The sequence below is a fragment of the Humulus lupulus genome, chromosome 9 (assembly GCF_963169125.1).
Source record: "Humulus lupulus chromosome 9, drHumLupu1.1, whole genome shotgun sequence".
NCBI lineage: Eukaryota > Viridiplantae > Streptophyta > Magnoliopsida > Rosales > Cannabaceae > Humulus > Humulus lupulus.
This window is the reverse complement of record NC_084801.1, coordinates 64443527-64462888: the sequence shown is the minus strand read 5'-3', so window position 1 is coordinate 64462888 and position 19362 is coordinate 64443527. Positions and strand designations below refer to the sequence as shown.

The 19362-nt window shown below is 35.7% G+C and overlaps 1 long non-coding RNA gene across 2 annotated transcripts; it reads right to left on the bottom strand.

Moving 5' to 3' along the window:
- Positions 1-15658: 15658 nt before the first annotated feature.
- Positions 15659-18703, bottom strand: LOC133801828 (uncharacterized). Of its 2 annotated transcripts, none has more exons than XR_009877005.1 (3): positions 18593-18703; positions 18401-18468; positions 15659-15887 (listed from the first exon to the last, which is right to left on the bottom strand). It is a non-coding gene; the product is annotated as an uncharacterized LOC133801828 (long non-coding RNA). The 2 variants fall into 2 exon arrangements; XR_009877006.1 differs by lacking the exon at positions 15659-15887 and adding an exon at positions 16493-16536.
- Between the last annotated feature and the right edge of the window lie 659 nt (positions 18704-19362).

Genomic DNA, 19362 nt, shown 5'->3' with positions numbered 1-19362 from the left:
TGAAAACTCAATCAAAGGAAGATACTTACTCCAAGATCCCCCAAAATCTAGCACACATGCTCATAGCATGTCCTCTAGTATCTGAATCGTCCTCTCAGACTGTCCATCTGTTTGAGGATGATAAGCGGTACTAAACCGTAACTGCGGGTCCATAGCCTTCTGCAGACTCTCCCAAAACTTGGAGGTGAAGGTGGGGTCTCTGTCAGATATTATCGACCTCAGAGCCCCATGAAGTCGAATAATTTCCTTCATACATAACTCGGCATAATGCTCCACAGTAATAGTCATCCTAACCAGTAGAAAGTGGGTGGACTTGGTATACCTATCTACAATCACCCACACCGAGTCATGTTGTCCCATGGTCTTCGGCAAGCCAACCACAAAGTCCATGGTAATAACCTCCCACTTCCACTCTGGAATCCCTAGAGGCTGCAGCAACCTTACTGGCCGCTGATATTCAGCCTTAAGCCACTGACAAGTTAAGAACTTGGCCACATAATTTACCACATCCCTCTTCATGCTCGACAACCAATACAAGGTTCTCAGATCTTGGTACATCTTCGTCGTACATGGATGTAAGGAGTAGGGAGTGGTATGCGATTCATTCAGGATCTCCCACGGGATATCAGAATCCATCGAAATATAGATCCTACCCTTGTACTTCAGTAACCCCATCTTTGAGATAGAAAAGTCATTAGCCACTCCGACTAAGACGTTCTCTTTGTGACCTCTCAACTGTGAATCTTTCCCCTGCGCCTCCTTGATCCTCTCCAAGAGTGTAGACTGAAGAGTGATGTTGGCTAACCGACCAACCACCAACTCGATACCCGCTCGGGTCATCTCCTCCGCTAACATATCAGATATTTGTCTCGAACTGAACAACTGTCCTGGGCCTTTTTGACTTAATGCATCAACCACTACATTAGCCTTCCCAGAATGGTATAGGATATCACAGTCATAATATTTAACCAGCTCCAACCACCGTCTCTGGCGCATATTCAGATCCTTCTGAGTAAAGAAGTACTTCAAACTTTTATGGTCGGTGTATATCTCGCACTTCTCACCATATAAATAATGTCGCCAAATCTTAAGTGCGAATACCACCGTTGCCAACTCCGGATCATGCGTGGGATATCTCTGCTCATACTCCTTTAACTGTCTCGATGTGTAGGTTGTCACCTTACAAGCTTGCATCAGCACACATCCTAAACCCTGTCTGGAGGCATCACAGTAAACCAAAAATTTCTCATCTTCTGTCGGCAAACTCAACACTGGCGCGGTGATCAATCGCCACTTCAACTCTTTACAACTATTTTCACATCTGTCTGTCCAAACATACTTTTTCTTTTTCTTCATCAATTCTATCAACGATGTAGCTATCCTAGAGAACCCCTCAACAAACCGCCAGTAATATCCTGCCAATCCCAGAAAACTTCTAACTTCTGGAACGTTGCTCGGTCTAGGTCAATCTCTCACTGCCTCAATCTTACCTAGATCAACTAGAATCCCCTCCTTGCTGACAATATGGCCAAAAAATGTAACTTGCGGTAACCAGAACTCACACTTGCTGAACTTAGCATATAACCTATGCTCCCTCAACCTCTGCAATACAAGACGTAGTTGCTGCTCATGCTCCGTCTCTGATTGAGAATATACCAGAATGTCATCGATGAACATAATCACATCATATCCATAAAATCTGCTGGAGCATTGGTCAATCCAAAGGACATTACAAGGAGTTCATAGTGTCCATACCTCGTGTGGAAAGCGGTCTTTGGTATGTCGACTTCTTTAATCCTTAACTGATGGTAACCTAAACGAAGATCAATTTTAGAAAACACTGTACATCCCTGTAACTGGTCAAATAAATCGTCAATCCTAGGCCGTGGATACTTATTCTTAATGGTCAACTTATGCAGCTCCCTATAATCAATACACATCCTAAGAGATCCATCCTTCTTCTTGACTAACAACATTGGAGCACCCCATGGCGAGAAACTCAGTCTGATGAACCCCAAATCCAGTAACTCCTCTAACTGAATCTTCAACTCTTTCAACTCTGCCGGAGCCATTCTGTAAGGTGTCTTGGATACTGGCTCTACCCCTGGTGCCAACTCTATAACGAATTCAATCTCCCGCTGTGGCGGAAACCTTGGCAGATCTACTGGAAATAAATCTGGTCTCTCCCGGTCCAACCGACACAACCTTGGAAGTATCCACAACATTCGCTAGGAATCCTATGCAACCTTCCTACATCAGGTCTCTAGCCTTCAGTGCCGATATCATAGGTACCGACGGTCCACTAACCGTTCCCACAAATACAAAGGGTACCTCCCCTTCTGGTTCAAAAGTCACCATCCTGCGCTTGCAATCAATCGTCGCCCCAATCTTCGATAGCCAATCCATCCCTAAAATTATAACAAAGTCATCTATCGCAAGCTCAATCAGATCAACAGAAAATTCCCTACCATCTACCTCTACTGGTAAAGCTCTAACCCATCTCCTAGAGTCTACCAGCTCCCCAGTTGGCAACAAAGTCTGAAAAGCCCTAGCATACAAAGCACTAGGTCTACACAGATGATCTATCACTCTAGCAGACACAAATGAATGGGTAGCTCCCGAATCAATCAATGCAGTAAACAAAGAACCAGCACTAGAAATCTGACCTGTCACAACTGAGGGGCTAGCCTTTGCCTCAGTCTGAGTCAAGGTAAACACTCTGACAGGAGCGAGACTGTCACCCTGCTTCGGCTCCTCCTTCCTCACTTGTGGGCAGTCCATCTTTAAATGATTGGCACTCCCACAGACAAAACAGGTCCTAATCCTGCACTCACCCTGGTGTCGTCGTCTGCACCGAGGACACACTGGAAAACTCCTCCAGTTGTCACTTCTGCCCTGATGGCCACTAAAAGCACCCCGTGCCCTCCTATCCGAACTGGGAGGAACATAGGAATCTGGAGCTTTCCTCTTCTGCTCATTGGGGCCACTACCCCGACTGGATCCAATAAAAGGAGGCACTGTCCTCCTAGCATCGTGCCTAACAGCGCTCTCTCTCCAGATCTGGTCCTCGGCCCCCTCAGCTGTAGGGGCCTTGTCTACAACCTGAGCATAGGGAGTAGTCTCTGGATCCAAAGTGATCTTCACATCACAGACGATCATAACATTCAATCCCCGTACAAACCTGTCTCTTCTTGCTGCAACTATCGGCACTAAATCTGGCGTAAACTTCGCCAATCGATCAAATTTCAGGGCATACTCCGTCACGGTCAATCGATTTTGAGTTAGGTTGATGAACTCGTCAACCTTCGCAGCTCGTACTACAACACTGTAATACTTCTCATTAAATATGTTTCTAAACTCTTCCCAAGTCATAACTGCCACATTCCTTCTCTGAACCACTACATCCCACCAGATGTGGGCATCTTCTCTAAACATGTAGCTGGCACAGGCTACCCTCTCGTTCCCTTCAACCCTCATAAAATCCAGTATAGAGGAAACCATATTCATCCACTACTCTGCCCGTAGCGGGTCAGGATTACCCACGAAGGTGGGAGGATGCTGCTTCCTAAACCTTTCATACAAAGGTTCCCACCTGTTCTCCATCACAGGCTGAACCGGCACTGGCGCCACACCCTGCTGAATTGGCAGCCCAGTGACCTTTGGAGGGGCTTGCTGCCTCAACTGTCGGAGTTCTTCTTCTGTTCGTTGCAATCTTGCTTCCATTTCGACAAACATCTATTGCCAATTCTGTGGGGCAGGTGAAGGGTCTGACCCTGATTGTCATCCGCGGCCCGACTGCCGTGGAGTCTAGATGATTTTCGAGGCACCACAACAATATTCCTGCAATCAACGACGCCGCTCATCCGGCATCATAACAAAATCCAAGACCACCTGCCAATTCACATCAGCCAATCATAACAACGGTCCACATAATACAAAAATAGCATATAACACTCAACAGGCCATACCCTGGCATCATGCATATGTCAACTCGTTCATCATGCTCTATATGAATTAAGCAGGAAATTAGACATATAAACACATATTTAAGCTTATAAATCAGTTACTACCAACCAACCCTTAGTCAAGCTTGTCACTGACAGTGAGCGTACATGTTCAGTCAATCTCCAGGAACCATAAACCTTGGCTCGCTCTGATACCAAGTTGTAACGCCCTACTACCTTAGAGTCGTTACTAAGTGAGTTTTAAATGTGCATTTAACTTGCTAACCAAGCGTGTAGCTCAAAAAGAGTGTAACTAAACTGTATTAAAGCCACATAATTTGAAAATGTAATCATTCATTGAAAACTATAAGTGTTTTACATTAGGCATCCTAAAAATAAACACGGTTTTTAAATATTTACAACTCAAAATATGCTTTAGGTCGACTAAACGACAAAATAGGATTCTGTACGAAGCATCTCCCAAAAATATCCCTGGCCGTGGTAGCCAAGCAAATCAGACATGTACGCGTCGCCTCATGCTCTCCATAGTCATGGTTGGTCTGCTCTTCCCTTGCCCTTACCTGCACCACAGAGCACCCGTGAGCCGAAGTCCAGCAAGAAAACCCCACACAAATAGATAACATATGCATATCAATCACTCAGCATATAACAAACCTGCCAATAGGCTAAACACATACAGCCATGTCATCCCGGGCACTTTACCATGCCCCGGGTTCGCAGTCTACACCGTAAGGATATCCGAGGTATCCTTTAGGGTCTTACCCTGGCAACTCGCACTCCGCGTGGTAAACGCTACTCCCGGCCCCTTGCTGCTCTCGGCCTTCGCCGTTCTCGGCCCTTACCGTTCTCGACTCTTGACGATCATTCACATATTCGCATACATAGAATAATTAATTAAACATTTAAACATGTGTTAACATAATTAATATGCTATATACCCTACACATAATCATATAGGGTCGTGCCCTGCAAGACAGCTATGGGGCCTCGCCCTGCTCTACGGGTACAGTGGTTTTCTGACTTGTGTCTCGAGCTTCTTGAGCACTGAAATCTTGAGCATGGTCCTCTAACCCGAGCCTCGCTGAAAACCTAGTCACTACACATACATAGTACTCTCATTACTAACCAATTTATAATCATCTCCCGGAACCAATCCTGAGCTCTTGGGACCTCCAGTTTTCCCCCACAAGGTAGCGGAAGCATCCCCCAAGCCCCCTGAACATAAACCCCAAAATCACATTTTTCCCCCGCCCAGAAATAGGCCTAGCGTCGCGGCACTAACCCATAGGGGCTGCAGTGCGCAGAATGGTGCCCTTCCCCTAATGCATCCTTGCACTACGACACGGAAGAACAGGGCTGCGGCGCCCATTCGCGAACCCAGAAATCTAGGTTTTTCTCTAACGTTTTCCTGAGCCAAAACTCTTCCAAATCAACCCCAAGACATACCTAAGTCCCAAATTCAATCAAAAACCCCAAATAGGCCATAAGGTAACCTAAAAACATCAATAACAAGCTCATACACACATTTAAACCCATGATTCACAAATTGGTTAAGAACTTCATAAAACTTAAACCAGAACTTACAAAACTTAAACCACCCTTCACAAATCTTAAACTGCACCAGCAATCAACTTCAAAGATGCACGAAATTCTTACCTCAAACTGAAATTCGACTCCGAGCTTCTTTCAAATCCAACTCCAAGCTCGATTTCCTTTGATTCTCAAGCTGAATTTCACAGTCACTAGCTAAAACCCAACTTTCAGCATTCAATTCAAATTCCCAAAAACATACAAAAAGACCCAATACCTGAGATAAAGCCTTACCTCTGAATTGTTCTTGGCCTAAGCTTGACTCTAGTTGCCCCAATTCTTAGCCTTGATTTCCTTCCTTAGCCTCAAAAAAACTCATCTCTTTACCACTTTCCTTCCTTAGCTTTTTGGTTCCTCTAGACTTCCAACAAAACATTCATTTTATCCCTAAGTGAAATAACGTATATGACTTTTCCTCAGCCAAAATTATCTTCTCCTAAGGCCAAATGACCCATTTTCCCTCCTTTCTAGCTTAGTTTCTAGCAAACCCTCAAGGCATCCTTGACTTTTCCTTAATCTCTTACAAGAATACCACTTCCCAACTTACAACAACTATCCTCAAAAGTTACTTATGGTTACCCAAGTTACCAAAGTCCCACTAACCATTCCTTAAATACTCTCATACTCAAGTTATAATATTCCCAAAATACCCCTATGCTCCTCCCGACCCGGGTATTTGACCCCGTTGTGACTTTTAGCAAAACAGCTCCCTAGGACCGTCTCATAACGTGAATCACAGTTATATCACCACCCACACGTGGTATCAATCACAACATGTACAAATATTACATTTATGCTCTCAGCGGGTTAAAATTACAAATATGCCTCTAACAACTAAATGGGGCCCACATGCATATTTAATCGCCTAAACATGCACTCTAATCACATATTCATTAAATTCAATATTAATACAATATAACAAGTATTGCCCTCTAGGCACGCTAAACAGGGCCCCAAGCCTCATTAGTGATTTTGGGTCGCTACACAGCCGAAACCACCTCAAAGGTTCGCCTGCTTCATCTCAGCCAGTCCCACCCGAAGCCCTGCTCTAGCCTCACGGACCTTCCTCCCAGCTCCAACCCAACCGCCTGCCTTCGGCCCAACTCGCCGCAGCCCGTGCCACCGTTGCTCCCAGCAGCACCCGAAGCCCAATCCGCCTGCACCAGCCACAATGCCACCTGTTTTGGCCCTCTTGAGCCCAAAAAATGTTCCCTTGTCGCCTTTGTTCAAAAATGCCATTTTTTTACTCCACTTTCTTATATTTTTAACCAAAAAATCATCATTACACCTAAAATTTACCCTTATATGCTATATTATTCTTCATTTCAATTTAATTTAATCAATTTAGTACAATTAAATTGATTATATTAAACACTATTTTTTGCTATAAATAAGGAATTTTGGTGCTTATTTTTGGGGGCAGGTCACACTACAAAATTTCTACACTTTCAAGACCACTCCATTCCCTTCATCTTTTTCTTCTTTTTGGTCATTTTTCTATGAGTTTTTAGAGGAAAAATTTGGGGGTCCTCCAAATTTTCCTATTTATGTTAGTAATTTTTGGGTTTGTAATTTCTATTCTAGTTATGAGTTTCTAATCTTTTTAAGATTATTAAGGAGATGATGAAATAATATGTAACCAGATATTATTTATGTTGTATGATTTCTCATTTTGTGCAATAAAGTTAATAGATTTTCTTCTTCAAATATTTTCTTTCATCTTAAATATCTTGTGTATTTTATTGTTAGAACATATTTACACTTTGTTCTTCATTAGTACAAAATCATAATATTCTTTAATTAAGGCGTGCCATAAAATTGTGCACATCAAATGGTTAGAACAAAAATATTATGCTTTTCCTTATAAATAATATTCATTGATTTATTTGTTATTTCATTAGATTGATTTACATAAAATACTTTGAAATTATAATTTTAAAAGTGAAGATAAATTCTAAAATTCCATGATAATTTGTCCTTAAAAAGAATATCTAATTTGAATAAGTGATAGTTGATTAATTTCTACTATTAATGAAACTTGGGAATCAATCTACTTATAAATGTTATTGAACTTATATTTTGTGGATTCTAATATCTTAATAATCTTATTTTACCATCTTGATTTCTACTATTAATTGATTTTTTTATATATTGTCTTTAATTTATTTATTATGAAATTTTATTTTATTTGAATTATACAAAAATCTCATCAATCTCTGGAGCTAGGTTAGAATTTATTAATTTTGGTTTAAAATAGTTTTCTTTTTTATTTTAAACAAATCCTTTGGGTTCGACATCCTTGCTTACACGATCACTATTCTATATGAACGATTCGTGCGCTTGCGATATAAATATTTAAAACATACCCATTTTGGGTCCATCAAGTTTTTGGCATCGTTGCCCGAGAGTTACAAGAAAAAAGAAACAAACTTTTTCTCAAGGTTAGTGAATTCTTCTACTAGTTATTTAAATTTTTTGTATTTAAAAAAGTTATATATACAAATATATATATAAAATAAAAAAGAAAAAGAGATAAAAAGAAAATTTGGGACAGTTCTACCACCCCTAAAAAAAACTTACTTATATATTAACATATTCAATTTTTTTTTTGTTGACGGCACTTGTGCCTCCTATCTATCCTTTTAATATTTTTTATAGTTGATGGCATCTATGCCTCCTAAATTTTGTTGTAATTTTTCTTTTAGTTGACGACACTTTTGCCTCCTAACTTTTGTTATAATCTTTTTATTTTTGTTGTTGTTATATTTTCATAGTTGACGGCACTTGTCCCTCCTAGCTCTTGTGTTATCCTCTCTTATTTTGTGATAGTTGATTACACTTGTGCCTCCTAACTCTTGTTTTCATTTCATAATATTGTTAATGTTATCTTAATTTTACTTTTTTTTTTTCTTTTTCCTTATTTGTTGTGTTTAATACTTTTCTTAATTTCTTAAAAAAAAAATCTCTTGATATGGATCAGTTTACTTATAGTTGGAATTTTGAGTACAACTATTATGAGTGCTCAAATTTAACTTATGGAGAAACTAATGATATGTATGATATGCATGAATCCTTTGATATCCCTTTTACCCCTGCCTATAATCCAATTTTTTCATGGAGTCATACCCAATCTCCAATAAATCAAGGGCATCAATTCAACATTCCTAATCAAAATCATGACCAATCTGATCTATCATATCCCATTACACAAGAAATAAATCAATCTTTAGAAGATACCCTACAACAGTTCATGCAATCAACCTACCAAATCTTACAAGCCCTATCTCAGTCAATCTCAAAAATTGAGACAATAGTAGGACAACTTGCGACTGTTATAGAGTCAGAAAAACAAGTTTATCCCAACCAACCCATTCCCAATCCATATAGTAAAATTGAAAATGAAAAAGAGAATGAAGTAGTTGAAAAACTTTTAACATGCATTCAACTCCCTAATGAAATAAAATAGTTGGATGAAATAATTTTCGAGGTTTATGAGGAAAATGAAAAAGATATAATTATATCTCAAGAACCCATAATTGAACAAATTTGTATATTTACTCAAAATAAAAATGAGTATAATATAGATTTGTAATTTTCTTATTTTATTGATATTCCATTAAAATTGCACATTTCTAATTTTCTTGTAGGTGTGATGTTATCAATTATTATTTATGGCATTTGCATCAAAGTCATAACTCACCCTACAAATAAAATTCTACACCATCGATTGGGTGTAGGATCAAAGAAAAATATATATATATAGTCGAGCTAAAGACTATAAACAAAAGCGCTTTGTGGGAGGCAACCCATATTTTCATGTTCCATTTCATATTTCATTTTGTATTTAACTTGTTGTTGTGTGTTGTGTTTCAAGTTTTTCAAATTCCAAAAAGCTTGAAGGAAACTTCTTGCCCAAAAAGAAAAGAAGAGAAGAAAACAAAGGAGTCAAATCAAAGAATTATACATCAAAGGAAGTACTTCTTAATTTTTTCCGTTTTATTAAACATTGAGGACAATGTTTCATTTAAGTTTGGGGGTAGTGTGTATATGTTTTTCTTTGTGTTTATGTGTTTCTTTTGGTGTTTATGTGCTTTTCTTGGTATTTATGTGCTTCTCTTGGTGTTTATGTGTTTTTTTTTTGTGTTTATGCATGTTCTTTCATTTGTTGTAAAATTAAAAAAAATGGGTGATATTTCTTTAATTATAGTTCTCTTAAAAATATGAATAGTTCTCTAAGCTTTCTTTTTTATATATATATTTTTCATAATCTCTTATAAGTTTATACGAAAAATAGTATTTCTTAAATCTTCACAGAAATCAAGATTGATTATTTGATAAGTTTAATCTATATTCATAAATTTTTTGAGAACTATTATCTATGAGAAATTCTTGAGGAAATACTTAAGATATCACCGTTAAAAAAAATCGTGTGTTAAAATTTTCTTTTGCTTGAAGACTAGCAAAATATTAAGTTTGGGGGTGTTATAACTCTACAAAATAGAGTTATTTTACCACTATTTATAAGCTAATTAGTGTTAAGTTCTTAAGTTTTTGAGTAATTTATTAAGTTTTTAAGTAATTTTAAATTTATTTGGTTTATATTAATTTTATAGATTTTTGTTTATTTTTATAGTTATATTATTGTAAAATGTTGTAGTTTAATTATTTGAATTATTGATTTTTGTTAGAAGTAAAAAAAAATGCACTTTTGTTGATCTTAAATGCTAAAATAAATTAATTTTTAAGTAAGTATTTTCAAAGAATTAATTTGATTTATTTATAATTGAAAATATTTAATTATGATTTAATTTGTGTAGGGAGTATGTTGCATTTTTTAAAAGCAAGAACGGAAAGGAAGCTTAAAAAGAAAAAAAAATGGCATTTTTAAAAAGCCTTGGAAAAGCCTTCCCCACCAAAGCCCAGGCCCGTGCCTCCCATCCTCCAGGCCCAGCCGAAACCACCTCCTGGGCCCGCATGCTTCATTTCAGCCAGCCCCACCCGAAGCCTTGCTCCAGCCTCACGAGCCTTCCTCCCAGCTCCGGCCCAGCCGCCTGCGTTCGGCCCAACTCGCCGCAACCCATGCCTCCCTTGCTTCCAGCAGCACCCGAAGCCCAATCCACCTGCACCAGCCACTAAGCCACCATGCCACCTGTTTTGGCCCTCTTGAGACCAAAAAATGTTCCCTTTTCCCCTTTGTTCAAAAATGCCATTTTTTTTACCCCACTTTTTTACATTTTTTACCACAAAATAATCATTACACCTAAAATTTACCCCTATATGCCATACTATTCTTCATTTCAAATTTATTTTAACCAATTTAATTAATTTAAATTGATTATTTTAAACACTTTTTTTGGCTATAAATAAGGGATTTGGGTGCTTATTTTTGTGGGGAGGTCACACTACAAAATTTCTACACTTCCAAGACCACTCCATTCCCTTCATCTTTTTCTTCTTTTTTGGTCATTCTTCTATGAGTTTTTAGAGGAAAAATTTGGGGGTTCCTCCTCCAAATTTTCCTATTTATGTTTGTAATTTCTATTCTAGTTATGAGTCTCTAATCTTTTTAAGATTATTAAGGTTATGATGAAACAATATGTGACTAGATAGTATTTATGTTGTATGATTTACCATTTTGTACAAAAAAAAGTTTATGGATTTTCTTCTTCAAATATTTTCTTTCATTTTAAATATCTTGTATTTTTTATTGTTAGAAAATACTTACACTTTGTTTTTCATTAGTACAAAATCATAATATTCTGTGATTAAGGTGTGCCATTACATTGTGCACATTAAATGCTCAGAACAAAAATATATTCTGTTTTGCCTTATAAATAATATACATTGATTTATTTGTCATTTCATTAGATTGATTTACATAAAATACTTTGAAATTATAATTTTAAAAGTGAAGATAAATCCTAAAATTCCATGTTATTTTGTGCTTAAAAAGAATATCTAATTTGAATAAGTGATAGTTGATTAATTTCTACTATTAATGAAACTTGGAAATCAATCTACTTATAAATGTTATTGAACTTATATTTTGTGGATTCTAATACCTTAATAATCTTCTTTTACCATCTTGATTTCTACTATTAATTTATTTTTATATGTTGTCTTTAATTTCTTTATTATTATCTTTTATTTTATTATAATTATACAAAAATCTCATAAATCTCTCGAGCTACGTTAGAATATTCTTTTTTTATTTTAGACAACTCATTTGGGTTCGACATCCTTGCTTACATGATCACTATTCCATATCAACGATTCGTGCGTTTGCGATATAAATATTTAATACATACTCATTTTGGGTCCATCAATGGTGTTGATAAAGTCACCCTGGGGACCTATGGACCTATAATATCAAGCTCCAATAAATATTACATTATTAATCAAAGCTCTTTGATTAAATAACTATAAATATGAGATTGAATTCTTGATAATTATAGACTTATATTTACTGAGTACTTTATTAATGAATAAAGTGTCCATTGATATAATCATTACATACAATGTTAATCCTCTATTAATGGTTCATAATTAGAAGGGAATAAAATTACCATTTTACCCGTTTAGTTATATCTTATTCCTAGAGTACCATTGACTCTACTAGTGAAGGTTGTGTCGCAACATTTTTCCGACTTGAGCACTCACAACCTTTTTTTTCTTTCTAAAAGTCAACTAAATAGGGAACCATTATTCAATCTATAAGAAGGTATAGATTCCATATCTGTTAAACTATGTCCCCAGCCATATACATCATTGAGTCCCCAAAATAATTGTTCTTAGCCTGATCGTTCTGAAAAACCTTAACGCATGAATCAAATGATGATATGACATATATACGAGTTCATTGCAACCTTAGGATTAAGATCACCGTGTATATGATCATCGTTTGATGTGTTTGATTAATACTATGAAATGGTGTTTAAATAAGTATTAACAAATCACATCTGGTCTAGTTCTACACACTCTCAGCATGCAAAGTACCTCCACTAAAGTGTCCTTCTACATTAGTAACCTGGATCTAGGTCACATGTATTCATAATACTAGTGGACCATACTAGCAATAATTAATCTAAAGATTCCATAAATTTATTTTACTGCAAACTGTTTTAAAGTTATTGTCTTAATCTCAATCATCTCATACCAATATGAGATTAGGACCACATAGATAAACTTTGGAATTTTCTGATATTCACTTAGTATTATCATATAATATCGGACATAGTCTATATATTTATAATAATTAAATTCAATTATTTATTTCATTTAAAACATTTGTCAATTACATTTGCTTTAAGGGCACTATTCTCAACAACCTCTCGCTTGCCCTAATGCAAATTGAGGAATCTCTTTCAATATGTCAATCACATTCTCCTGACCGAATTTGTCAAACAAAGTCTTTGTAACAATTTTGTAAGAAACTATTTTGAAGTTATCTTCAAGATTATTACATCAGTTATGTAACATTGTCTTGTAGTAAATGATACTTCATTTCATGTGCTTTATCCTCTCATGATTTCTAGTTCTTCTAGAATAGTTGTATCTCCATTGCTTTCGCAATGAGATACTTGTTGTTTATTATAGTCTGAAACCCTTTCCAGAATGACAAAGAACTCAACTAAATCAAAAATTCCTATTCAACTGCTCATAGTTGTTGTATTTTGGCTTTTGTGGTGAAAGATATAAATCTGAAATGTCTAACACATTTCTAGATTAATGTGTCTGCTCCACAGTTATTGAAGTTGATTTAAAATATGTTCATCCTTTGGGATTTTAAGTCTCTGCCTAAATGCACATACATATAATCTCTATTATATTCAAGATACTCACAATTAAGTTGTCACGCCCTGGGTAACGAGGACCGTTACACTATGTGTTTAAAATAGTGCAAGACCTGCTAATCAGGTCGTTTGAACTAAAATGTGTTTCTCATGTCATCTGACAGGTTAGGGTTAAAAGATTTTGATTATAAAATGATTGATTTCCATTAAAATAAATGTTTGATACATGGGATCCCAAAAATAAGATTTACATGGCGGAAACGACTCTCAAAGACTGATACAACAAAAGTCAGTCTAATGGCAAAATACAGTTTAGAGCTCTTCTTCCTGTAATTCCCTCCGGCATGGCGGTTGAGCAGTTGTCGATGTACACTTCGCCCCAGAGCTCTCCAACTCATAGTTGGTCCAGTTCTCCTTTTCCTTTACCTGCACCACGTAGCACCCGTGAGCCAAAGCTCAGTAAGAAAAGCATAATCAACAAGCATAGACAACAACATGAGCATATATCAAAACTCCAAGTCAATCAGTTCAATTAATCAGCAAAACACAGGTATTAAGCTAGGAAAACATATACTTTCAAATATATAACTCAATCTGTAACACAAATATTTAGGTTTCGGCGCCCTTAGGCCGAGCCCTCTGGTTATTTAGCTGACCCCGGCTCGGTTAGGCTAAGTCCTCTGATTATTTAGGTGACCCCGACTCACATAGGCTGAGATGCGTTCAATACGCTTATCATCAGCCCCGACACCCTTAGTTCATACTTTCATATCCCACATAATATATATATATAATTCACAGAACACATATGTTCAATTACAGGGAATCTCAGTCCTGCTCACAACTACATGGGTGAAGTTTTCTTACCTCGAGTCCCGAGCGATGGATAAAGAGTGGTCCCAATAACGATCCTCAGTCCTGAGCCTTAACAGTAATCCTAGTCAGAAGCAAGAATAGATAACTATAAAATTCTAATCCAATTAAATTTTTTGGAAACAAATACTAGCCTCCGGGACCTTGAATTGTACAAAATTTGGTAGTAGAATTCGTCCTTAGCGCTTAGGTTTAAATCCACGAGCCTAAAAACCTTATCTTCCCTTTCCTTTCCATTTAGGGTCGTGGCCTGCTACTTGGTCAGAGGGCAAGGCCCTCTGGTTGTGGCATGCTCCCCCATGCCGCGGCGCCTGGGCAAACCAGAGGCATCTTTAGCCTCTTCAAACAGGCAGGCTGCGGAAGCTGAAGAACAGGGTCACGGCTCAGGCCTCCAAACCCAAAAATCCTTGCATTTCCTTTGTGTTTTTCTCAACCAAACCCAAAAGTCTTCACCCAATTCAACCTCTATTCTCATAATTCAACCCAGAGTTCAAATCATAACATCATATTCAAACTAAATACCCAAAATCCTAATGGAATTACCATCCCAAATCAGCTACAAATTATCACTCAAAACTCAGTCAAATTAACCCTAACAATCCAAATTCCCAGCAGAAAAAAAACATGATCCTTACCTAAATTTGAAGCTTTAATCCTCAGATATTTCTTTGACTGATCCTATCTTTAATCCCCCAGGTTCTCCCAGCTCAATTCTTTGATTTTTTCTTCTTCAAGCTTCAAAGATTCCCTTAGGTTCTAGAGAGAGGAAGAGAGAACGTGTATGATGAGAGAGAGTGAGTTATGTGAGTTTTAGAAAAGAAATAGGTGGGTTCTGGTTATGCCTAGAACTTACTGAGTTTATCCCTTAACCCCCAAAAAGACCAAATTACCCCTTAAACTAACTCAGCCCTTTTCATTTCCCTAGAGGGTAAAATGTTCATTAATCGCGATTCCCCCTAATTCCTCGAGTCATCCTATCTATTCCCAATTAATCCTATCATGTCCAACTAATTACCAAATACTTGTGTGTTACTTGATATATCTGAAATATATGTTGAGTTTCCAAAAATACCCCTATGCTCACCCCGAGCCGGGTATTAAACCCCGTTGTGACTATTCCGCTAATCTGCTCACTAGGACCGCCTCGAGTCGTATACTGCAAATATATCCACATAATAATGTGGTGTCAACCATTTAACATATATAATCACATTTATGTCCTTAACGGGCCAAAATTACAATTATGCCTTATAAACAAGAATGGGCCCACATGCATATCATCGTATATATCATGCATGCCACCTAGTAACGCATTTAATGTAAAATTCCATAGACTAGTACTTAATAAAACATTCACATTTTCATTGGTCTATAAAAGAAAGCCACTTATTATAAAGGTTTCAGTGGGGTCTTGCTTAAAAACATGCAAGTTGGGCCCAATAGTTTTAAAAGAAAATATCCGTTTTTATGCAAAGTTCTAGAACAACCAATAATTCAAGTCCCACTGATAAGTTTAAAAAAAAAAGTCTCATAAAACATTACATTATTAAAAATGGCGTTTTTAATTGATCATTTTTCGTCCATAGGATGCCCCCACGCCATACACACCAGGACGATAGAACTCCCCACATCACCACGCGTGCCACAGAGAAAACCTATTTGCTACCTGGAAGGGAAAGTAAGGGGGTGAGATAAAAGCCCAGTAAGGAAGAACAAACAACAAGCAAGTAAGATACAACAATTTACAAACACTATCATTCATCTTTATACATCATAGCATCATCATAAAATTGGCATCAATATCATAAACATAAACATAATGCCACCGTCATATCATAAACATCATAACAAAATCATAAACATCATAACATCATAACAAAATCATAAACATCACCAAACATCATAACATAATCATAAACATCACCAGACATCATAACACATTCATAAACAATTCCTTGTGAACATGGCCCGCTAACTTTTCCATGCCACCCTTTGAGGTAAACAAGAGTCTGTGGTCCTTGAATAACCTCGGCGCGTCCGCGCATGGAGTTACGTCTTCTTATCTTTAGTAACTCGGGTTACGTCTTCATATCCTTAGTAACCTCTTTATTTGATGTGTCGCATTCATCACGCTAACATCAATTCATATCATACAATATTCATACAAGCCAACATATCATCACATTATGGAATTCATAATTCATAGCATTTCATTCACACAACAGTCTTACCATTCATAATATAACATTCATAAATTCTATCTAACTTCCTTACCTCAGGTCCAAGCTAAGTAAAACCACAACTTCTCAACGAGCCTATACCATAATCAAACGACATTTCTTAGCTTCATATAATTACTATTTTTCCCTCTCATATAACTCATGTGTGCATGGGCCATGCACACATGGTAGGACTTACACACAACATACACATATGTTTAATTACACATAAGGTCATAAAAAGAATAATGTTCATTCTACCTATATTACATGCATGATCTTTCTATAAAAACTACATGGTTGCATAATAGACATTATATTGGGCGTAAAAGTGAATTTTCATGTAACATGCATACGTGGGAATGTTGCGTAAATGTGGCGTTAAAAATGATAATTTCATGCGTCTACTTATATCGTTTTATAATAATTGACTTGTAGCACGTGTTTGTTTTCCATTGTATGTCTTCTTAAAATTACTAGGTTGATTAAATCTCCCAAGACATTCTTTTTATTTCATAAAAACAATTTTATTTAGCCATTAAGAATATATAAAAGACCAGTTTATTATTTTTAAATTACAAAGAAAAGCAAAGGCATTGGAAATTATTTTAAAAAGAAAAATACTTATGATTATCATGTCTCCTTAGAAAGAAATAATTTTGTTTAAGTTAATAGAATTTCATAATTTGATGTGAGAAAAATAATAATTTTAAGTATGGGAAAAATATATTTTATTTGAATTATTTTAAATACTTAATTTTATGTAACACAAATTCATATGTGAAAATTAAATAACTATATAAAACTTTTTAAACTAAACTTTCAGCCATTATTTAAAAGTCATAAGTGAATTAAATCCAACTTTTTCTTAATCCAATTAAAGAAAATCATAACTTGTAAAATAACCATTCATATTATATTAAAAATATCACTTTTAAGTTTTACCATTGTTTAGGTTATTTATTTATTTCAAAATACCAATCAAATTACTTTTATTGAAACACACTTTACATTTTTAAACAAAAATTCCAGCAATCAAATTTTATCATTAAAATCACATCCTTATTTTTAAAAACTCATATTTTCTCAAAAATATAAAAAAAAAAATCTGTAGGTATTTATTTACACAAAATATCATTTCAAGGCATTATTAAATTTCCCATTAAATGTCTTAAAACATCAAAACACTTGCAAGGTTTATTTAAGCACTCAAAACATTATTCTCATCATAAACAACATTATTATTTCACAAAAATCAGCAAGCACATTAAATCATAAAATTCATTCTTTTCATTATATTCACAAAATTCATGCTTATTTATGTACAATATTCCAACACAAACCCTAGCATGCTTCTAACCTCTTTAACCATTTTAATCACATCATGAGCATACAATAATTCATCAATCATCTTGAAACTTATTCACATGTCATGAACAAATAACCACCCTTGATCTCGTGTTAAATATACTCTCAATATATTATTACCATGCAATTATTCCAAATAACAAAACCAACATAACTTCATACAAGATCACAATCTATCATGATTTCTAAGATTAAATTGACAGTCATAAAAAAAAAAATAACCATCATACTTGAGCATTACCCTAGGCTGAAACAAATTTAATAAAAAATTAACCCATTCTTTTCATGTATTTTAAATATCCATCATCACTTTTCATAGATCACAAATTTTAACCCTTGTACAATTTCACATAAATTCTTTAAGCCAAAACATACCTATCATTTAACCATATAAAAGCATTGAACAACATATCACAATCACCATATTTCAACAATCATCTCACTACACATATTTTAATACACAACAATAAAAATCAAAACCAAACAACATCAACCCATGCCCACGCCTAGGTCTATCTTCCCTTGCATCAAAATATAAGAAAAATATATATCAATCAATGACATCATAACATTAGGGTTAGAGATTTGATACCTCTCTTGATTGTAAAATCAAGAACACAAATTGATCAACACCCAAACTTTACCACCCCTTGTTCAAGCCTAGGGTTTTTATGAAATCCACCATGAGAAGAAGAAGAGATCCAACAACACACAATAAAGAAACCATAGTCAATATTACTAGAAAAGAAGAGAAAATAACAAGCATAACACAAAGAAGGCATACCCTAGACTTGGTCTTCCCTTCTTCTTCTTCTTCTTTTCTTCCTTCTTCTCCTCCTCTCTCTAACTCACGTCCTAGTCTCTCTTTCTCTCTCTAATTTTGGCAGCCACTAGAGCAAATGGCTCTTCTCCTCTTTCCTTTCCCCTTTATCTTTATTCTCTCATAATGGCTTAATAAAAAGAAAAGGTAAGTTTCCTATTCTCTCCATATTTTCTCTTAATTTTTGTATATTTGTTTTTATCTTTAAATGGCATGGAATAAAAAGATGATCACATCCTTACTTAAAATAACCATGGTCTTCAAATTTTTAATTTATTTGAATCAAGAAAATAAATGGAATAAACCATTCCTTTCCCACTACACATACACGTCCACCACATGGTTTCCCATTCCCTTTTTATTTTTATTTTTTTGTAAATAAATCAATTAAATCTAATATATGGAAACTATATAATGTGTAGGAAATTCTACCCATGTGCATCGTGCTTCCATGCACTAGCACACACTAGATCACTAGGGTACATCACTATCTACCATGCACCTTAGTGTATTCAACCAAATCTCACATAATCACATTTTTAAAAATAAAAATAAATAAATAAATATCATTTAACAAATAATTTCACAAAAAATATTCTACAAACAATTCTAACAATTAAATAAAACAAACAACAACTAAATAAAATAAACAACATTTAAATAAAACAATTCACCACACTTAACACTTAAATAAAATAAAACACCAAAAATTTTGGTGCACTACAATATACCCT